General features: G+C 43.0%; 1 pseudogene; it reads left to right on the top strand.

The window, feature by feature from the left end:
- Positions 1-18,819: 18,819 nt before the first annotated feature.
- LOC112066757 (uncharacterized) lies at positions 18,820-18,929 on the top strand (annotated as a pseudogene).
- The last annotated feature ends 5,121 nt before the right edge of the window (positions 18,930-24,050 follow it).

Below are 24,050 nucleotides of genomic sequence, written 5' to 3' on the forward strand. Positions count from 1 at the left end.
GGGCAGTGGCGGAGGGGGTATGTCGTGCAGATGTGACTGCTGCCCTCTGTTCGTGCCAACTCTCTACATGTACTAATTTAAGTTTTCAATATCTTGTTCATAAAATAATCAACTAATAGCCATGTGTCTTTCTTATTTTGTGGATTTGTTTTGATGCTGGGGAACAGAACTAACTAGCAAAACTACCGTGTGCTGTGTGCTTTGAGGAGGATGCTGGGCCCGAGGCAGGGCCTGACTTCTAGACCCAGTTTTGCTTCTAGAAAGTGGACCCATTAGTTAAATCAGGAAGATATGGGGGCTGGATCACAGCCTCTCCAAAGCCGGCTCCTAATTGTAAATCAAATATAATAGGCTTTGTTCCACCATAGTTGATTTTTCAAAAACTCTTTTATGAAATAGGAAATAGGTTAACAATTGTCATTTGCCTCTATCAGATTCCAAATTTGCTTCATGTGCTGGAAACAAACAAACAAACAAAACCCCCCCAAACAAAACCCATCTCCTAGTTATCACAGGGCCTGGACCTCTAAGGTTTTGCAAAAACAAAAGCCTCTGAGACGATTTCAGGAAACAATTTGAATGTGAAATAAAATGGAAACGAAATATGGAATACTAAAAACAGAGTTTTACTTATTTGTGTGAGTGTGTATTGTAAAGATTTTGGAATTTTAGAACCGTTAATGTCAGACTCATGCTCTTTTCAAGTGTGCAACTGATTTAAATTGTGCAGCAGTTTGAATAGAGCTGCCAAATGGCCCTTTATAGCTCAAGAGAGGTTGTAATGGATAGAAAATAGCGACAGTAAATTTTGATACATTGTTGCCAAGAATAAAATGACATCATGCATAAAAAAAAAGAAATGGTAATCGTGTGACATAATGCAAGTGTTAGCTAAGGCTACTGCTACCATGGTAATCATTGTGCAATATATAAGTGTATCAAATCAACACTTTGTACACCTTAAACTTACACAATGTTATATGTCAATTATATCTCAATAAACTTGGGAAAAAAAGAAAAAAAAAACCCAATGAGTTATCCTCCTCTTCTTAACCTGGTAAAGATATTATATGTTAGTAATATCCGGACAAACATCTATCAATAGTAGAATAGATAAATAATGGAGGGATAAAGTAAAAGTCCAAAAATAAGAGATTTGTTGAAAAAGCTTTGATACATCTGTAGTGATGGAACCCCAGAGGTCATTAAAAATGACATCGTACAGAAAGATATTGAAGATATCAGATGACTTTAATTAAATTCTCTTTGTATATCCTGTGGCTGCCAAAGTGTTGCAGTCTCTGCTGTAGTGTTTAAAACTTGGGTGTTTCTATTCAGTGAATTAGTCCCCTACCCCTAACATTACTGTGAGGTTGATCTCCATAGGATTGACCAGTTGTGCAATTCATCAAGACAAACAAGGAGGATCTGATTTTGGATTTAATATTGTCATTTCATATGCATTAAGAACCAAGAAGTGCCCAGCCCAGTGCTGGTCCTGTGGAGATGGCTAATATGGAGAGCAGGTTTTCCTCCTTCCCTCTCTCCTTTCCTCCTTTCTTCCTTCCTGCTTGCTCTGTTTTTCTACCTTTCTCTTTTTTTTTCTGCTTATCTTATGTCCTTCTCTGATCCATTTTTTCTTTTGTGTCCTCCTTCATGTAATCAGCTTTGCCCTGTACTCCACATGCACCACAATCCAGAGTTACGGAGATGGATGGATACCAGCCAAGCCCTCAGGGCATCTCAGTATATGGGGGAAGCACATCTGAGCTAGAGAGAAGCCTTAGCACAAGGATATCTGAAGGTTTGTGTTGCCCAGGAGCCCTCACACATTACTTGTGTCCCCAGACATAGGTGGATTCACAGGGCAAGCCAAGCGCACCAGCAAAGGGTGTGCACACGACAGAGTCCCACATGCCACACAGCCCATGTTATGTTTGGGTCATAGTGAGGAGTTTGGCGTAAATGGAACATTCAGTGTGAGCGGGAATCTGAAACGACTTGCCACCTTCCAGCTAATAAGGGGAGAAATCTGTTTGGCATTAAGCTAAGGACAGGCATCCCAGCAAAGCCCGCCAGTCTCCACAGACTCAACTGTGACCCCACAGGCTCTCAGATACTCTCTGGCCTTTGCTTGGTGACCTACACTGCCCTCGACCTTATGGCCTTCATGGCACACTGCTGGCCTGACGGGTTTGCTGGCATCTCCTCCCTCCCCGCCCTTTGGACTTGCTCTCACCCACATTCAGAGGCTGTTTTGTTCACACCACACCACAGGGTCTGTCTCAGACGCAGCATGCGGGTCATCAGAAAAAGGCTAGAATGGTCTCAAGCTGCAGCTACGGTGTTTTGTTACTCTAGCACTTCATTCATACTGATGAAGTCCAAACCCTCAGCCTGGGGTGGCAAGGGGCCCTGTCCCCCCACTGGCCAGGTCTCCAGGACCATTTCTTACCTCTTACATTTCCCCTCCACTCCTTGGTCCTGGCATGCCAAGCCCTAGGCTGCTTCCCCCTCCCGCGCCCCCAGCAAAGCTTCCCCCTGACCACGCGGTATTCCCATTGTCTGGGACACAACTGCTCCAGCTCCTTCATGGCCCTCCAAACTCTGCCTTAGAAGGTGGGGGTGCGGTCAGCTCATAGAAGGCCTTCAACAATCCTGCACCCTGGTATTCATCCTCAGAGTGTGGGCTGAACCTAATAACTTGCTTCTAATTAACAGAAGATGGAAAAGATGATGGGCCCTCACTTCTATGACTTGATAGCAAAGACTGTGACCCAGTCTTGCACGTTTTGATGAAGCAAGCTGCCACGTTGCAGAGGCCCACGTGGAAAGGAATTAAGGTCCTTGGTCCAACAGCCTGCAAGGAACCGGATCCTGCCAACAACCATGTGACCTTGGAAGCAGCTCCTTCCCCGGGCGAGCATTAAGATGAACATGGCCCAGCTTGGCTGCAGCCGACAGGACATCCTGAAGCAGAAGATTCAGCTAAGATGCGCCTATGTTCCTGACAGTACAGAAACCATGAGGTAATGTGTGTTGTTTTAAACTTCTAAGTTTTGGGGTAGTTTGTTATTCAGCAATAGATAATCGATACAGAAGGCACCTGCTGTGGAAGCCCACCTCCACCCCTGTCACCAGACGTCCTCTCAGTCAAGCTCAATGTCCCTCTTTGACCTCCCAGAGCACTCTCTGTGTACCTTTATCATCATACCTGATCCCAATTCTGTAATCATCTCTTTATAGAGCTCATCATGTAATGTTCCTTTGTGTCCCAAACTCCTAGCATGTTTCCTACTCATGAACAAGGACCGACAGGTGTTTGCTAAATGAGTGTGAAAAAGTTGGACCTAAGGTGATGTGAGGTCACAGGAGATTTTTTAAATTAAAATTTTCATTTTGTGATAAACATTGACTCACATGTTGTTGTAAGAAATAACAGAAAGATCCTGTGTACCCTTTACTCAGTTTCTCCCAGTGGTAACATCTTGCAAAACTATAGTGGGATATTAGAACAGGAAATTGACCTTGATACACTCCACACTTATTCAGATCTCCCCAATACACGTCATATGGCTCATTTGTATGTGTATATCTGTGTGTATCTAGTTCTATGCAATTTTATCCTAAGTAAGATCATGTATCCACTACCACAGTCATGATAATAAACATCTCCATCTCCACAAAATCTCACATGTGGTCCTTTTATAACCACACCCACTTTCCTCCCACTCCCATCCCTGACTCCTGGCACCACCAATCTGTCCTCTGTCTCTATAATTCTGTCCTTCAAGAATGTTATACAAATGGAATTACAGGGTCTGTAACTTTCTAGGATTGTCTTTTTCACTCAGCATAATTCCCTTGCAATCCATGCAAGTTGTTTGAATTTTTATTACAGAGTGATGTTCCATTTACTAGTTTATTTCTTTTTATTGCTGAGTGATGCTCTATGGTAAAGAGATACCAGTTTGACTATTCACCCATTGAAGGACATTTTGGTTCTTCCCATATTTTGGCTCTTACAAATAAAGCTGCTATGAAAATCTGTTTACAGGTTTTTGTGAGAACATGTCTTCATTTCTATTCAATAAATGTCTACGTATGCAACTGCTGGATCATCTGATAAATGCAGGTTTAATTTTATAAGAAAATGCCAATCTGTTTTCCAGAGGGGCTGTCTCATTTTCCATTCTCACCAGAAACATCTGAGTGTTTCAGCTTCTCTGCATCCTCAACATTTGGAATTGTCACTTTTTATTTTCACCATTGTGATAGGTACATGGTGATGTCCCACTGTGATTTCATTTTGCATTTCCTTCATGGCTAATGATGTTGGCCATCTCATTGGCCTATTTGCCATCTGTGTATCTTCGTCAGTAAAATGTCTGTTCAGATCTCATGGCCATTTTCTAATTGGATAGCTTGTTCTTTTCACTGTGGAGTTTTGAGAGTTCTATATATTTTCTAGATTTAGTCCTTTGACAGATTTGTGTCTTCTCCCAATCTGTGTAAAGTTTATGTTAAGGTTGACTTTTTGGTCTGTGGATATCCAGTTGCTCCAGGCCATTGCTTGGACAGGCTGTTCTTCCTCAACTGAATCCCTTCTGCACATTTGTCAACAATCATTTGGGCTTACTCATCAGCCTGGGTCCAAAAAAAGAGATAGAAACCAAGCAGTATGTTACACGGGAGAAGTGTAATACAAGAATTATTAACTGTAATAAAATAATAAGTATAGGATATACAGAAATCTATATGGTATAGGGTTTCTCCTAAGGCTGAAGGAGAAACCCGAAGGAGAAACCCAAAGAAGGACAACACTGGGAGGAGTTCAGACTCCCTTGAAGAAGGTGTGGTTTGGCCACCAAATTGCAGAGGAGCTCATTGGTTTAACCAGACTGGAGTTGCTGGGTAATTCAGGCACCCCACCCCACCCCCAGAGTGCGATAGACAGGGAGCAGGTAGTCAGCACCGAGTGGGACGGCCTGGCCTGGGGTCTGTAGGCTGGAGGAGGAGGACTTTAGGGCAGGCAGACTGCACGTGCAGTAGGAGCAGCCGCCTCTGCATGCCTCCTACAGACCCCAGGGGCTGCGTGGCCTCCAGAGGCTGCGTGGCCTCCAGGGGCTGCGTGGGCCCCAGGGGCTGCGTGGCCTCCAGGGGCTGCGTGGGCCCCAGGGGCTGCGTGGACCCCAGGGGCTGCGTGGCCTTGCAGAAGGAGCCCTGGAACACAGGTGGCTGCAGGCAAGCTGCCCACAGGCTCTCATGTCTGTGTGGAGAAGGCTGCCCTTTAAAGAATGGCCCAAATCAGTTCTTCAGACAGAGAAACAATGACCGAGAAGGAATCCTGGGGCACCAGCAAGGAAGAAAAAACACTGGAGAGAGCAGAAATATGGGTAAGTACAATAGATTACCCTTCTCACCAGTTCATTAAGTCATATCTGACGACTGGAACAAAAATGATAATACGCCAACGCCAACACTCACTCCAGCCCTGCTCACCACATCTCGGCCACCACAGGGCTCCTGCGCCATTTGAAAGCAGAGGGGCTCTGAAGCCACCTGTGTCCCCATGTGTGGTAGGACACTGCACCTGCAGGACTTTGAGAGGGGTGAGATGATTGAGGGTCTCTTTGGAGGGGGTCACCTTGGTGGGGTGGCCCTGAGTGTGGGAACAGCAGGGTGACCATCGGAGTGGAGGCTGCCAAGGCCAGGGTGGCCTCCAGGGAGCGAGGGCCAGACCCCCAAATCTGAGCCAGACCCCAGATCCTGGCTGTTGCAGGGGAAGGACACAACACTAGTCCCCAGGCGTGGGCTGCCCCACCCCTCTGGCCACTAGGAGGGGGAGACCAGAGCAGCATAGGCTAGTGGGTGCTGCAGGGCCAGGAAACCTGAGGAATCCTCTCCCTGCCTCTCCCTTGAAGCCATTGAAGGCAGAAGTGGGGAGAGGGAACATCAGATTCAGGGCACTGGACCCCTAGTGCCCTTACCAGTATGGAAGGCCCAGCTCTAAGGGGCTCTTCCCCACTTATACATGAGTGGAGATTCTCCAGGAAGACCATGCTCTTTGGAAATAGGGGTTGTGGGTCGAAAACCTTGCAACACGTACGTAATTAAAATCATACAATTGCAAAACAACAAGACAACAAAACAAACCAGGCATCTTTCAGGAACACATGGAAGGTCTCTAGGAGGAAAGTTATGAGCCAAAACAGGCTAGCCACACTCACCTGCTGACCTACTAAAAAACGGGTTTAATCTCCAGCAAAAATGCCAACTGGGGCTCCGATTAACCCCTTGTACTCTTTCTCTATGTCCTGTTAGACAAACAGTAAGAGGAGAAAGAATTGTGCAAGCACTGGCTAGGTTATATGCTGTGGCTAATTTTGTTTGTTTTTCAGAAAAGTATATGTTGGCAAAATAAGGATTTGGGACATGCAATCTAAGAAGGAAATAACTGGTTCGGCCACTGCCAAGGTCTGCCCGGGGTGGGGCGTGGACCCTGGTGTGTGGGCCCGAAGGTGGGGCTGAGAGGCTCAGGAGGTCGTCTGGAACACCGGCCTTGGGACAGCCAAAGCACTTCAAAGTGGAGAGCCTTGTCTGAAACCTCTCCTTGTTTCTCTTTCTGGGAGAGGGCCTTCTAAAAGGAGCAGGCCAGGGACTGCAGAATGCAACAAAAGTCTTTAAGAAGGAAGGCTGGAAAGAAAAACAAACAAACATTTCAGGGGCATAATTGTAAAAATGCACTTCCTCTTCATTTGCCCAGAAAACATTTCCTGAGCTCCTCTGGTTGCAGGCTCCGTGCAGGCCTGGGGACAAGGGCACAAGATCAGCCCGAGGCTGCGGTGGGAGGACACAGAGAAAGCACAGCCGGACAAGTGAACTTCGGGGATCTCAGAGCAGCCTCTAGGGCTGTGACCAAGACGCCCAGCTAGCTAGGGAGCACAGGAAAAGAGACCCGAACGTCCTGGGAGCAAGGAGGAGGCCGCGGGCGCCTCGAGGCTTTGGCAGCGCCAAGGAGGGGTTCCTCAGTGGAGATGGACCTGCTGGGGTGCCAGCCGCGGGCGGCGCTGACGCAGGGCGGCATGGCCAAGCACGGAGGTGTTCAGAGTGTGCACGTGGTGGCCACAGACAGGCTCAGAGGTGACGGGACATCAGCAGGACTCATGGAGTCCTCTCCAAATACTCCTGTTCAGCAAGTGGGCGCCCTACGTTTCCTTTGGCAGGAAGCTGCGTGAGCGTCTGAGGGAGGGGCGAGTGCAGGGCCCGCAGGCTGTCGGAGAAGCGATGGGTCCTGGAAGAGAAGGGAGGAGTCGGAGTTGTGTAGATTCCTCTTCTGCGGCTAGCGAGCGTGGGCCTGGGGCAGTGCGAGGAGCTGGGGGCGCAGCGAGGACGCCTGCCTCGCAGCCCACGTGGGATCTGCGCCTGGCAGAGGAGGGGGCAGGAGGGGCAGCCGCGGCGCCACCCTGAGCAATGGGAGTCCTAGTGCAAGTGACGCTTGCCAGGGTGGGTGAAGGGAGAAGAGCAAGGCGGCAGGATGGGACTTCGGCCGCATCCTGTGGGCGTAGTAGGTAGTCCCGGATGCTGGGAAAGCAGTGGCTTAGGCGCGGGGTGCAGAAGGCGACGGGCAAGCAGAGGCTTCCGGGAAGCGCGGCTGTGACTGGGAGGGGAGATGGGGGGCCGGGTGACAAATGGAACTGAGGTCCGCAAATGCGTGGCTTGTGGGTGGAGGGCCAAAGGCATAGGCAACGTGATGGTTTTAGAGAAACAGCAAGGGAGCTGGCAAAGGAGGGGGGTTCACAGCTCAGTGGAAAGACAGGCCCATCAGGAGCAAGGGGCGGGACTGGAGGAACATCATTCTGAATTTCTTGCTGAGATGGAGGTTAAGTCGGGTAATCGTGCGCAGTTGGGCAGGTTGGGAAGTGCACAAGGTGCCTCATCATGGCGAAAACCCATCATTCTTGAGGCAGGTGATCTGGATTTACATCGTTTTATGACACGGAGGACCTCCTCCTAATCAGCATAGAGTCATGTATGGGCCAGGAACCTAGGACGTCTGCTGAGTGGGAAGGAAAGGGGCAGATGGGGATTTGAAGGAAGAGGTAAAACGTGGAACTAACAGGGAAGACATGGAGAAAGGAAAAGCCTTCAGCCAGCAGTGAACGTTTTCTCCCTTTTTCTCTTTGCCCAAGTGGTTTCAGGGATTGCCTGTGACTGTTATAGCATCCTAGAATATTACCACAGAGGCTGTGTTCAAGGACAGCTTCCCCAGGGACAGAAAGTAACAAACAAGAAAACTTGGGTCTGGACCTCTGCAGTCATAAATGTGCTGTTTTAATAAAACCTGACAAGCCTGCCTAATGTTTTATGAAGTATTTAATTCCCTAAGTATTTCAAAATACTCAGCAAAATTATTTCCTTTTACCCGTGTCAGATTGTTTTTATTTTTTAAGTACTGATGAAACACAGATAGTGGCAACTTTTATTTAATCCAAGTCCAGAAGGACTCACTGCCAGCCCTCAGCCACCAGTGCATGCAGGACTTAGGGCTGTTTAGCAGCGTGTTCACCAGGTTGACTCAATGCCAGCCATCTTCCCCTCACAAAATGACACAGTGCAGCCCTCAGGCTCTGCTGAAACGGGAGCTTACAGGGGCAAATTTTGAGCTGACGTGGGTGAAAGAAACAGCCAAAACACATGCTGCTGGCTTCTACTGAAATCCATGGCCTGTCAAGGAATTATGTCCTCATAGGCTCCTGTGCACCAGCTCAAATCCAGCCTTCTTAGTACAGTGATAATAGGTCACTCCTGGAGCCCATTCAGTTGAGGTAATGCTTTTTGAGTCTACAACACAGCCTGGCATGGAGGTCAATAAATATTAGCAATCATTATTACTTATTTTTCTTTGGCATTCTCCAATGTGCCTTACAATTATTATGACAAAGAAAAAAAACAGCTTTACAAAACGTAACACTGCTGGGGAATGACATTGGGGTCTGCTGTCCTGAAATCTAGCTCTAGTCCTGGTTCCCAGGCAGATGCTGAATCTCTGTGCACCTATGAGATGGTCTAATAGCACCTCCACCACTCGGGAGGCTGTCAGGAGGATGAATCCAGACGGTAAATACAAAAGCCCTTATACCCCATTAGGCCACACACATGCATGGAATAGGGGTACAAATCCCATCTGGAGCGTGGAATCGGAATTAATCCAAGATGATTAATTTACCTTCCTCTAGTTCCAATAAAAGTGTCAGGTAATGAGACACAAGAGCATACAGTCACAGTGAGAAGTAGGAGAACAGGAGCACTCCTAGCACTGGACAATCCTGGACCTGCATGTGTCCCTCTAGGAACACTCAGGATATCCTCCAAGTAGAATTCCTTCAACTATGACTCTGCAAACAGGGACTCTGTTATCGCCTCTCTCTAGTGCGCTCAGAACATTGTGATGAGCTCACCATGGGATTGGCTGCTAGGAGCCCAGATTGCTCTCTCCTGTTATCACTGATGTCCTGAGCCATCTCCCCTCCGTCGCTAATGGTTGACCATAGGAGAAGGACTCATGGGTCCTGGGCCACTTCTTTGCTTGGGTCTCTTCCCTTGGGTCAGGAAACAAGCAACACCAAGAATTTATTCCCACCGTATGCTAACACATATATATGGAATCTAAGAAAAAAAAATGTCATGAAGAGCCTAAGGGTAGGATGGGAATAAAACACAGACCTACTAGAGCAAGGCCTTGAGGATATGGGAGGGGGGTAAGCTGTGACGAATTGAGAAAGTGGCATGGACATATATACACTACCAAACCTAGAGTGGATAGCTAGTGGGAAGCAGCCGCATGGCACAGGGAGATCAGCTCAGTGCTTTGTGACCACCTAGAGGGGTGGGATAGGGAGGATGGGAGGGAGCGAGACGCAAGAGGGGCTGTGACGAATTGAGAAAGTGGCATGGACATATATACACTACCAAACCTAGAGTGGATAGCTAGTGGGAAGCAGCCGCATGGCACAGGGAGATCAGCTCAGTGCTTTGTGACCACCTAGAGGGGTGGGATAGGGAGGGTGGGAGGGAGGGAGACGCAAGAGGGAAGAGATATGGGAACATATGTATATGTATAACTGATTCACTTTGCTGTAAAGCAATTATACTCCAATAAAGATGTTAAAAAAGAATTTATTCCCCTTGTGGAAATAAATGGCACAATATGGGGAATTATAATGCAGCAATGCATACCCCGCTTCTGCCCTAACCAGCTGTGGGGGGGCACCCTGGGAGCTCACACTCTGGCCTGACCCTCAGAGCCAGCATACACTGTTCTGTTTTCATTCTCATCTCCACGCCCTGGTCAAACCTAATCTCCATTTCTGCTCCCTACAATTTCTTTTCCCCTGGCCTCCAACCCAATGGGCTGTGCAAATGCCCCCCAGGCTCTTTTCTTCCACTGTCCCTGCAGAGAACGCACCTCCTGCCTTCTCTCCATGAATCTTCTCTACCTGCCTCTCCCTCTGAAACCTCTCTGGAAAAACCTGCAGCGTTGCTACTGTGCTCATTCATTCCTGTGCAGCCATGTGGTGTGGGACCCACTTGAGGGCTCTAGGGCTGGTGCAAAGAATGGGGGGTCAGACCCGGGCTGTGAATCCCAACCCACTTGACAGTTATGTGCCTTGATAGTGGTCTAAAACTCTCATTTGTTGAGAGCTCCTTAAAATTTTGACGAGGTGTTTTTGTCTTCATGTCACCCTGGCTCAGGAAGGGACTTTGTAGTCTTGTAGACCCTAGGAACGGCATGGCCGAGTTCACACCCAGGCCTCCAGGCCAGAGCCAGTGCCAAGTCACTTCTGGACAAATTGGGTGACTTCTGTCTTGGCTCTTCCTGTATGAAGTGTGGTGGCTGCCACTACTTAGACCTGTCATGAAGAACAAGCGTACATCTCTGCCCACTGGATCATGGGGTGGTTGGGAAATACGTGTTTTGTCTGCTGAAGAACAGGCTGTCTCCCTGGCACCCAGAACCCAGCCTGATAGCTAAAATAGGTGCCAACCAATATTTTTTTTTGACTGATAATATAAGCAGAGCCCTAACACAGTACCTGGCAAAAGATGGACATTCCAGAAACTACAGTCATAGGAGGAGGCATTTATATACATGCCTAACCAAGCTGTTCACCATCTATCTGTGGGCAAAAAATTTTGCCTGCCTTTTCAGTAAACAAAGAATGTTGCCTGCCATTCTGGTAAACAATGAATTATGCTCGCCATCAAGCCCTCAGCCACTGCAACCACCCCTGACAGTGCACCCTGAGGGGATTCAGGGTGGAGACAAACTGGGTACTGGCCCCAGATAGTTAAAATGCATATCAAAGGAATAATTTCTATGAGCCTAGACTCTTGCATCTTCCCATATAGAAAAGCACAAAAATCATTAATTTCAGATCGTTGTTTTTAGTGTTTAGTAGCAACCTTTTGACGTTTGACTACATGTTTGTTTGTTTGTTTTTTCAGAAAAAACTCCTATATATACTGACTCCTTCTTTACCTCTTTGGAATAATCCCTCAGAGCTATCTGAGAGGCTGCCTACCTGGGCTATAGTCCTCAGTAATGTTCTCAAATAAAACATAATTCTCAACTTTTGGTTGTGCTTTTTTTTTTCTGGTGGACATATCTTCACCTCATTCCCACAGTCTGTGGTCAAGGACTCCCAGAGCCCAGCATGAAGACTGGTTCACACTTGTCACTCACACTCGTGTGTGCTGCTGAGGAAGGTGGTAACCACATAGAAGGCAAAAGAGGCACACCAACCCTCACCAAAAGACAAAGGGCTTGGTTCTCTTGTTCTGCCCATTGTACAGATGAGGAACATAGGGTCCTGACTGCTTAAGTTGCCCACAGACATGAGAATTAAATGAATCATAGAATGTTTCCATTGTCTAACACACAGTAAGCACTAAATAAAAGTTTTGATCTTGTTTATTTGGAAGGATTATTTGTCCTTACCCACTGGTCCACAGGGCCACCAAGGAGGCGAAGTCACCGAGTGCCCCGACACCCCATGGTAGACAGGACGCCAGGCACCCACAGTCCCAGTCTGGTATTTCTCTCTTCCACACTAAGCAATGCCCCCCTCCCCAAACATCTTGAAAGTGGTAGTACTTGCATCGAAGCAGAAAACAAAGAACATCTGGAGGTTCTTCCTCCTTTCCAAGCACAACACAGGCTGCAATTTCTTTCCTTTTTTAAAATTTTAATAAGAGAAAAAATATCCCCCCTAAATTCCTAGGGAAAATCCAGAGACAATTATTCCCATCATATTTTGAGGAAGTCTTGAATCCTTCTCTGGTAGATATTGGATTCTCAGAAGGCAACTGACCTTCTGCAAAAGCCATTAGAACAACGTCATTTGAATGAGGTTTCCAGAATGAAATACTGCAGCCCCACCAGGCAGAAAAACAAACTCAGCCATGAGAGCCCACAAACAGGGCCTCACCAAGCACGGACACACAAATGCACCATACATGTGCAGCCAAGGCTTCTCCGAGCTTTCCAGGAGGGTCCACGGGTCCAGAATGCCACACATTTCCACCCCAGCAGGACAAGGTGAAGCTCAAAGGGATGTTTCATTTCCTGAATGGGCCACCTCCTTTCTGGTAGGAGAGAAGGTCCACACTGGGATACATTCCCAGGGCTGCTTCTGCACCACAGGAAGACTTGTTCCTTAATAATGACATGGGAATGAACTCACATTTGCAGATGATTCTGGATGATTTACTCTATTTACAGTTGTGGAAAATGAGACTTGGAGAAATAAGTAACTTGCCCAAGTCCACCTAACTAATAGGCAGAACCAGAAGAAGAACCCGAGTCCACCTCAGAGCCCATGCCCCCCATCCACAGCCATGTGGGGGCCACTTTAGCACAAGTCCCTGTCACAAGCCCCCTCTAATCCATCACCCATTTACACAACATTGCAGGGATAGTTTGGAAATTCACATCTGATCTTTCACTCCCGCCCCTGGACCCTTTGGGTGCTTGCTGACTAAATAAATCTCATGTGGTTCACAACTTCCAAGACCAGATCCACACAAGCCCTCCCAGAGCAGGAAGGGGAGGGATGGTCCACATCCCATATGTCTAAATATTTTAAAGCCCTGGTCCCAGACCAGGCCTCAGTCCAAAGGAAACCCCAACCCAGGAACTCATGCACGTGCATGTGGACACGCCAGTCTGTACCTTTAATTTCTGTGCACACACATATGCTCAGCCACCCCTCAGGCCCAGGGGTGCACATTGGAGCGGTGGTCAGCCCTCGGGATGTTTGGACAGAGAATTCTGGATGTTTAGAGTACCCCACACATGATCTAGAAGGAGGAGTGCAGGTCCCAGGTGGACACATCCTCTTGGCCTGGTGGAGGCGTCTCTGCAGGAAGGAACCCGGTAGAGCAGGACCTGCATGGGCCCTCTAAGGACCAGCGTTGGCCATGGCCCCCTCGTGCTGGGCTGAGGGCCTCACTGTCCAGGCCCATGTCTCCTGTCCAGCCATGCCTTCTGCTGCATGCTACCAGCCTTTATAAGCCACTTATAGTTCTAAAGAGTAACATCTGCTTCATGTCCCCATGAACACATTTGCCATGACCCACCTGCCTAGGAGTCCCCTCACCGTTTCACCTGCTGATCCCCAACTTCCAAAACTCCAGTATGGTTCTTACCATACTGTCTCACAATTATTTTACAGTCTGTCTTCCAGACCAGACGAAGATTCTGTCCAAGCATGAGGCCCAACACAGAGTTTGTGTTTAATCAATATATTGCCTCAATGGATGTCTTTGCTTTGCCCACAGCCCAGAAAAAATGAAAGATATCAGCTTCTGTTTGAGTCACAGATGCCTAGAAAAGAGAAGGACTAGAGCAATGTGTGCTGAGATTGTCTTCTCCTAAGCAGACCTCAAGCCAAGGGGACCCCAGCTCAATACCATGTTTTTCTAATCTGCGAGAAATGTGTGAATTTCATTTAGCATCATACAACAAATAAATATTGGGCACTTACTACATGTCACACCCTGTCTGGACACTGGAGATACAATGGTGTAGACTATCAAGACAAACACTTGTATCTGGAGCTTACACTTAGTGGGAGCAGACGATAAAACACCAATTACCCGTACCTGTGTGAGCACAATATCACATGTTGACACATGCAATCCAGGGATCAAATTACAGCTGTATAGAGTAAGCTTGAGTGGCTGCTTTGTCCTGGGAGACCAGGAAGCGGAGGTGACATCTACACTGAGCCCCAAATGCCGAGCAGGAGACAGTCACGTGCATAAGAGTAAAGGTTCAGAGGTGGAAGGAGGAGCCAGCAGTAAGTGCTGGTGATAAGAGCTCAGCATCTCCATACAAATCCACCTGTGAGGTCACAGCTTGATGAGAAGAAGGGGAGCAGGGAAGAGAGAAGCTTAAGGAAGAGGTCAAGGGCTAGCTTCTGCTGGTATGAAAGTGGGTAAGGAGATTGTACCTTATTCTACATCTGACCAGAGCTGATGCAGGCATTGAGTGGGGGAGCCATAGTCAGTGAGTTATGTTTCCAAATGATCATCCTAGCTGATACATAGACAATGAGCTGTGAGACACCAAAGGTCACTACAAGGTGACTCAGTAGTTCAAGGACTTGTCCAGGATGGTTGAAACCAAGATACCCAGATAGAGAGAGTTGGGTTAGGTTTTAAGTCTCCTCAACAGGACTCAGTGATGGATCTTAAGGAAGGGATGAGATGTCAAAGGTAACATGCGGATGTTTGATTTGAACACCTAGCTAAACAGTTACGAGCCAGTGCAGGCAGGGTCCAGTTCTTGGAAAGCTGGATTGAGAAAAAGGCAGGATAACCAGGCCAGAAGTGGAGGCAAAACTGTACTTTCTGAAATCTCATTTGTAATTTTGTCTTTTGGAACTAAAACTCATTTTTCTATTGACATGATAAAAGGTAGTAAGGCCCCAGGCCAACCCATAAATGCCAATTTAATCCACAATGCACTGACCATAGGACTAATGAGTCCACTGCCAAGGGACCGGTGCTTCCAAGGAAGAACGTCTAGAGTTCCAGTGTGGAGTCCTGGGAACATAGTGTTAAAGAAAACCAGAGCCAGACAGATGTGAAAGAAGTAAAAGCAGATTTTATTCAGAAATTACTGCAATAAAAGAAAAGAGGTCTCAGTTTAGAACTGGGCTCAATTCCAGGTACATCATGGACAAATGGGGATTTATAGCCACGGAGCAGGGTGGTAGACAGTGGATGGAAAATTACTAAGAGGAAGAATCACAGGTAAGGGAAGATTCTGGCTAAACCAAATTGACAGGAATGCTGATGGCATGCCAGCGTGATCAGATATCACCTGGATGATGGAGAAGGAGGAGGGAATTTGATCAGATATTGAGGGTGATCAGATATTGAGGGTGGGAGGTTCTGTCTAAATTGACTTAGCAGGAGTTTTGCTAAAATTGGGCAATGCAAAGGCAGACACAGAAGTTCAAAGCTGAATTCTACTTGGGAAGGATGTTCAGAGGAGCCTGGCCAAAGTTTAGTCAAGGAGAGTCTTTTTCAATAGCTCACTCCTGTACAAAGCCCGCCTTCCCTCTGAGGCCTGGATACAGCAGGAGGGTGAGGCTGGGACTCCAGAAGGCTGGTGAGGAGAGGCTGCTGCAAGAACTCAGCAAGAGGAAGTGACTGACTTGGCCAGGAGAATACAGGTGATGTGCCTGGGCCTAAGGATGGGGTCTGAGGGAAGGAAAGCACACAGGTGATTTTTCTCCTTACGTAAGATGATGTTCCCCTTTGCAGACTTGAAATACTAAAAGGTGAAAATTGTACAGAGATTTGTTTAATGGTGTCAGTGCAAAGTGATCTAATCTTTTGGAGAAAAAATCGTAACATTTTTCAATATTCACAAAAATGTTGTTGCACTCTGATCTAGCTACACCAAGGAAATAGTGTAAAGAAAAGAAAGGTAGCAGTCATTTACTAATTTCTTTTTTGTTTTGTTTTGTTTTTCTCTCTTTCATTTTTTTAAATAGAGGTATAGTTGATATATAACATTCTATTGGTTTTAGGTGTATGACCTAATGATCTGATACGTGTATGCATTGTGAAATGATTACCACAATAAGTCTAGTTACCATTCGCCAACATACAAAGTTAACTTTTAGGATTCACTCTCTTGGCAACTTTCAAGTATGCTCTGCAATATTATTGATTATAGTCAACATGTTGTAAATTACATCACACTGACTTATTTATTTTATAACTGGGAGTTTGTACCTCTTGACCCCCTTCACCCTTTCCTTCCATTCCCCAAATCCCCTTCCCTCTGGCAACCACCTACTCATTTCTTTATTCAAAAAATTTTTATTAAACCAGGCTCTGTTCTATGCTCCAGAGAGATGGCAGAGAACAACAATTTCCAAATGATCATCCTAGCTGACACATTTGCTTTTCCCATGCAGGATAAGCAAATATGTAAACAAATAAGTAACCTGTACACTATGTTAGGTGGTGATAAGATTTTTGGAGAAAGTAAAGAAGGGCTTCCCATTCAGTAGGATGGAATAGCCACATCCATCTTCCCTCTTAAAATTAAAAACCCTGGACAAAACACAATAGCAAGCATTGGGAGATTCTGAAAGGTGGAAAAAGAAAGTAAACTGCCTAGGGACCACAGGGCTTGAGGTGTGCCATGGCAGCAAGTTTCCTGGGTTTTCCTATTGCAGACTTTATATCCCACACAGAGAACTATAGAAGCCTCCAATCTGGGACTGCCAACAGACACAGACAAAAAAGCTCCAAGAAAAACCTGTTCTTCTGAAACATGCATTTACCATTTAACTAAGCAATTATACTCTTGGGCGTTTGTCCCAGAGAAATGAAAACTTACATTCACACAGAAACCTCACACAAATGGTCAGTGCAGCTTTATTGTTAATGGTGAAAAACTAAAAACAACCTAGATGTCTGTCAATGGGTTAAATACACTCTAGTACACCCATACATTGAGCTCTAAGTCAGCAGTAAGAGGAACAAATTATTGATACAATTAGAATAAATGTCCAAGGAATTATGTTGAAATAAATAGCCAGTTCCAAAAGATAACCTCCTATATGATTCCATTTATATAACATTCTTGAAATGACAAAATCATAGAAATGGAGAACAGATTAGTGGTTTTTAGGGGTCAGAGATATGGGTTGGGTGAGATGAGATGGGGAGATGAGTGTGGCTATAAAAATGTGACACGGGGAACTCTTGGGGTGATGGAAATAATTCTGTACCTTGTCTGTGTTAATGTCAATATTCTGGTTGTGACATTGTACTGCAGTTTTGCAAACTTTTACCATTGGGGGAAACTGGGTAAATGGTATATGGGATTTCTCTATATTATTTCTTACAACTTATTGTGAGTTTACAATTGCCTCAAAATGAAAAGTTTAAAAAAGGAAAGGGGGATAGTGAATGTTAGGACAAAGTGGAAACAAAAGGTTTCATGAAGCAAGTGACACTTGAGCAAAACCACGAAGGAGGAGAGGGATCCAACCAGGAAATCATCTGGGGAAGAGCATCCCAAGAAGAGGAAAAGAAAGAGTAAATTCTTGTTTATCAAAAAATAAAGAGGGGATAGCATCTGCAGAATGGTTGGCTAAGAAGCTCCAAGCTCTCATTCTTCCAAGAAATATTAAAAACACAACTAGAGACTGTCTGAAACAACTTGATACAAGCTCTGGAAAATAGTCAAAGCTTTACACACCATGAAAACACCCAATCAAGAAAAAAACACCCTTATTCACACTTGCCCCACCCCCTTCTCAGCATGGCAGTGACCTTGATTTTGAGAAGGTGGAAGCTCAGTTTCCAGTCCCCTTCTTCCATCAGAACTGGAGGGAGCAGAGCAGATGTTATTTGCCATCTACTGTGTACAACTGTTCTAACCAGTCTGGGGACACTTGAAGGACTGCTGTCAGGTGCTCATCTGTTTTGCATAACTCAGAATCCAGGCAGGAAATGTGTCAGGAGTTGCTCATAAAACTACAATATGGACATACAATAGACTACCTAAGGCATAGAGAAGAAGCTGGGGTGAGACTTTTTGGGAAATTAAAGTATTCAAAAGCAGTCATATGTATGGCAGAATTTAGAAAACCATTCACATGCACAGGACTTTTCTCAGAAAAGTCCTGAGAAAACCTTAAGCTTTCACCTGGGTTGATCCCTAAGGTAAGTGGTATAGGCATGCAAAGACTGGAAGAGGTGGCTGTTGTTCTCTCTCTCTCTCTCTCTCTCTCTCTCTCTCTCTGTCTTTCTCTCTCTCTCTCTCTCACTCTCTGTTTTTTCTTATTGTTGTTTCTTAGTTTCAATTCCTGTCATTAAAGGAAATCTCTGTCAAACATTAGCTGAGCATGAGTTAAAGGAACAGAGAGTTCAGTGATCACACACATCAAAGAATAGTCTTTGCATAATAGTTTGAAAAATTCTCAAAACAGACTAACATAACCTTCAACAATATAAATATCAAACCTTGGAGAAAGAAGATAATGTGATTTCCAAAGTTACTGCATTATAACAGTCAAATGGCAAGCTTTGCAAAAAGAAATTACAAGGCATAAAAAGAAACAGGAAAGCACTGTTCATTCTAATGAACAAATTAGGTTGAAAGAAATCATTCCTGAGTAAGCCCAAAACATCAAACTTACTACACAAAGACTTTAAAATAAATGTTTTAAATATGCTCAAAGTGCTAAGGAAAAACACAAACAAAAAACTGAAGGAAATCAGCTGTTATCTGAAAGGAGAAAAGGTTAGTTTTCTCTTGATGCATGGAAGAGGCCTTCAGGCCTGACAGTTAAGACACTGCCATCTACTTTGTGACATCTAAATATGGTTAAAAAATAATTTTAAAAGGAATGGAAGGAAATCAGGAAAATGATGTATAAACAAAATGAGAAAATCAACAAAAGATGGAAATTATAAAAAGAAACTGAACAGAAATTATGCAGCTAAAAAGTACAGTAACTAAAATAAAAAAATTAACTAGAGAGGTTCAAAATCAGATTTGAACAGACAGAAGAAAGGTTTAGTGAACTTGAAGATAAACAATTAAAATTATCAAGTCTCAGGAACAAATAAATAAGTAAATAAATAAAGAAAGCATGAAGAAAACTGATGATGGCACTTATAGGACAATATCAAGCAGAACAAAATACGTATTATGAGATTGCCGGTGGTGGGGGGAGATGAAAATGAACAAAAAAATAGACAGAAAAATGACAGAAAACATTAACAAAATGCGATAGTAAGTTCTTACCTATTAATAATTACTTTAAATGTAAACTGATTAAACTCACCAATCAAAAAGCACAGAGTAGCCAAATGGATTTAAAAAAAAAAAAAACACAGGATCCAACCATATTTGTCTACAAGAGACTCATCTTACCTTTAAAGACACACATAAGCTGAAAAAGAATAGATGGAAACAAGTATTTCATGCAAATAGTAACACAAAGGAAGGAGGAGTAACCATACTAATAATAGATAAAATAAACTTTAAGTCTAAAAGTGTCATATGACACAAAGAAAGCCATTACATAATACCAAAAGAGTAAATTCAAGAGGGAGATATAACATTTATAAATATACACACTCAACATCAGAAGACTTAATAATATAAAGCAAATATTGATATATCTAAAGACAGAAAGAGATGGCAATACAATAATAGTAGGAGACTTCAATACCCCACTTTCAATAATAGATAAATTATCCAGACAGAAAATCAATAAGGAATCAGTGAACTTGAATCCTATAGACCAAATGAACCTAACAGACATGTACAGAACTTTCCACCCAACAGCAGAAGAATACACATTATTCTAAAGCACATTCATAACATTCTCCAGTAGAGATCACATGGTAGACCACAAAACAAGCCTTAACATATTTAAGATCATATCAAGTACATTTTTGACAACAATGTGATTTCTTAATTTATTCGTTCTTTGAGTGTGTTGTTTAATTTCCACATATCTGTGAATTTTCCCATTTTCATTATGTTACTGATTTCTACTTTCATTCTGTTGAGATCAAAAAAATAGTTGGTATGAATTCAATCTTCAAAAATTTTCCTCAACTTTATAGTTGTATAAATGACAGATTAAAATGTATATAATTAAGGTGTACAATTGATGTTTTTATATACATATACATTGTCACCACAATGAAGTTTATTAACTTATCCATCACATCACAGTTACCTTTTCCTGATGAGAATACTTAAATCTACCCTCCTACCAAATTTCAAGTATAGAATACAGTAGTGTTAACTATTGTCACCATACTGTACATTAGACCTCCAGAACTTATTCATCTTGCATAACTGAACATTTGCAATCTTAGACCAACATTACCCCACTTCCCTTTCCCCCCAAGACCCTGGAAACCACTATTCTACCCTCTGATTTTATGAGTTTGACTGTTTTATTTGACTATAGATTCCATGTATAAGTGGCATCATGCGGTATATTTCTTTCTGTGGCCTACTAGTTCACTTAGCATAATGTCTTCTAGCTCTATTCTTGTTGGGACAATTGACATGATTTCCTCCCTTTTAGGCTTAATAATTCATATATATATATATGTATATATATATACACACACATTCTTTATCCATTCATCCATTGGTCAATATTTAGTCTCCATATCTTGGCTATTGTGAATAATGCTGCAGTAAACATGTAGGGCAGATATCTCTTGTATCAGGTGATTCTAATTTCCATTCCTTTGGCTATATACCCAGAAATGAGATTTCTGGATTATATGCAATCCTATTTTTAATTTTTTGAGGAACCCCATACTGTTTTCCATAATGGCTGAACCAATTTGCATTCCCACCAATAGTGTATAAAGGTTCCCATTTTCCCACATTCTCACCAATGCTTGTTAATCTTTCATCTCTTGATAATGACATTTCTAACAGATGTGAGATGATATCATATTCTGGTTTTGATTTGTATTTCTTTGACGATTAGTGATGTTGAGCATCATTTTATATACATGTTGGCCATTTGCATGTCTTCCTGAAGAAACTGGTTGATGTTCTAACCCATTGCTCTTTTTTTTTTTTTTTTTTTTTTTTTTTGTGGTATGCGGGCCTCCCTCTGTTGTGGCCTCTCCCGCTGCGGAGCACAGGCTCCGGACGCGCAGGCTCAGCGGCCAATGCTCACGGGACCAGCCGCTCCGCGGCACGTGGGACCCTCCCAGACTGGGGCGCAAACCCGATTCCCCTGCATCGGCAGGCGGACGCGCAACCACTGCGCCACCAGGGAAGCCCTAACCCATTGCTCTTTTTAAAAATTGGGTTATTTGGGATTGGTTTTTTTTTTTTTTTTTTTTTTTTTTGCTTTTGTATTGAAGGAGTTCCTTATATGTTTTGGATATTAACCCCTTATCATATATACAGCTTGCAAATATTTTCTCCCATTCCATAGGTTGCCTTTTCACTCTGTTGTTTCTTTTTCTGTGCAAAAGCTTTTTACTTTGATGTAATCTCACTTGTCTATTTTTACTTTTGTTTCCTGTGCTTTTGATGTCATATCCAAAAAAATCATTGCTCAGGCTAATGTCAAGATTTTTCTCTATGTTCTCTTCTAGTAGTTTTGTGGTTTCAAGTTTTATGTTTGTCTTTAATCAATTAAGAGTTGATTTTTGTGTATGGTATGAAATAAGGGTTCAATTTCATTCTTCTGCATGTGAATACCCAGTTTTCCCAACACCATTTATTAAAGAGACTCTTCGTTCCCCATTTTGTGTTCTTAGTACCCTTTTTGAATATCAGATATTAACAAAACTAAGATAATTTTTGAAAAGGCAAACAAAATCAACAAACCCTTAGCTGAAATAAAAAAAGAGAAAACACTCAAATAAATATAATTAAAAATAAAAGAGGAGATATTACAATATCCGTTATATCAAGTGGGATATTGAAATCCCTTACTATTATTGTATTGCTCTCTATTCCTCACTTCAGGTCTCTTAATATTTGCTTTATATATTTAAGTACTCTGATACTGGGTGTATATATATTTATAATTGTTATGTCTTCCTAATGAAGTGACCCTTTATCATTATGTAATGACTTTTTTTGTCTCTTGTGACAGTTTTTAACTTAAAGTCTATCTTATCTGATGTAGGTATAGCTATACATAATTTCTTTGTGTTACTGTTTGTATAAAGCATCTTTTTCCATTCATTAACTTTCAGCCTCGTGTGTCCTTAACTCTAAAATGCACCTCTGATAGATAACATATTGGTTAGATCTCGTTTTTTTTTAAAATCCATTTAGCCACTCTGTGTCATTTGATTGGGAAATTTAATCCATTTATATTTAAAATAATTATTGGTAAATAAGGACTTACTATGTCCATTTTGTTAATTTTTTTGTCTGTTTTTGAACCTCTTTTGTTCCTCTCTTCCTCTCCTGTTTTCTTTTCTTGGCATTTTACATTATTTTACATCCTCCATTCTTCAGTCTTGTCACTTGATCACCAAAAGATGACTATCACAGCTCTAAGTATCATAACCTCACACAAACATCTCCAAAGGTTGAAAAAATAAGATTTGAGAAAGGAGCTCTTCTCGCATTCCTTTCCTCTTTCATCAGGGAGGAAAAAATTTCTAGAAATCCTCCAATAGATTTCTCCTTGGATTCCACTTGCCAGAACTGTGTCACATGGACATCTTTAGCTGTAAAGAAAACTAGGAAAGTTAATATCTGTTATTTTCAGATAAATTAATATCTGACATTTCCAACATGAACTATGGGGAGTGTCCAGAAAAGAAAGCAGTTGCCCTTACATATCTGTGAGTTCCTAACCTACAGATATAATCAGTCACAAATGAAAAATATTCACCAAAAAGAAGTTCCAGAAAGTTCCTGCAAGCAAAACTTGAATTTGCTGCATGCTGGCAACTATTTACATTGTATTTATAACCATTTACATGGTATTTATGTTGTTTTAGGTACTATAAATAATCTAGAGATAATTCAAAGTATATAGAAGGATATATGTAGGTTATACACAAATTGTATGCCATTTTATATAAGGGACTTGAGCATCCTCAGACTTTGGTATCTGTGGGGGGGTTCTAGAAGCAATCCTCATGGATACCAAGGGACAACTGTAGTAACTGAGTCTAACAGACCAACCCACTATTTGGCAATATTTCTTAAGATAGATTTGAGACAGGGGTTTGCAGAATTTTAGAACTTCCCCCTTAGACTTTCCCAAGTTTCCTCATTAGTGTAATAAGTAAAAACTAAGACATTGGTTTCCAGATGATACTTTGAATTTAAGAACCATGGCCAGAAGCATAACCATGTATATAATTATGAGTCTAATATTAGAGTAGAAAAGGGTGGGAAGCAATATGAGCCTCAATTTTCCAGAAGTAGAAAATTTTTTAATTAAAATAAGACAAATTCTCAAGGGTATATGGAATCAAAGTTTATAAAATGTAAAATATTAGTAATGATTTTATGCATTAGACAACATAAAATTTAAAAGATTATGTCTATATGAAATTAGTTTGAAAGTATTATAATCACTTTGAAACACATCATACTTTCAACACAGTACCTCTATGTTGGTATAGCTGGTATTTTCACCACTTACATTTATAAACTTATTTTTCCTATCAACACTCATTCACAACTATGCATGTTACTAAACAAATTTAATATCTTTGTAATTGATTAACTATTTGTTTAGTTAACGTACATTCTCAGAAAGACCTCCACAGTAAGAACTTTGATATGCAGCATTGACTTTGTAAATGAGGGTTGGATTCTAAAAACTAAGCATGGTATTAGAAGTCCTAGCCAGAGAAATTAGTCAAGAAAAGAAATAAAAGACATCCAAATCAGAAAGTAAGAAGTAGAACTATCTCTGTTTGCAGATGATAGGATCTTATGTGTAGAAAACTTTAAAGACTGCACAAAAAATCTGTTAGAA

This window comes from Physeter macrocephalus, chromosome 9 (genome assembly GCF_002837175.3).
Source record: "Physeter macrocephalus isolate SW-GA chromosome 9, ASM283717v5, whole genome shotgun sequence".
NCBI classification, from domain to species: domain Eukaryota; kingdom Metazoa; phylum Chordata; class Mammalia; order Artiodactyla; family Physeteridae; genus Physeter; species Physeter macrocephalus.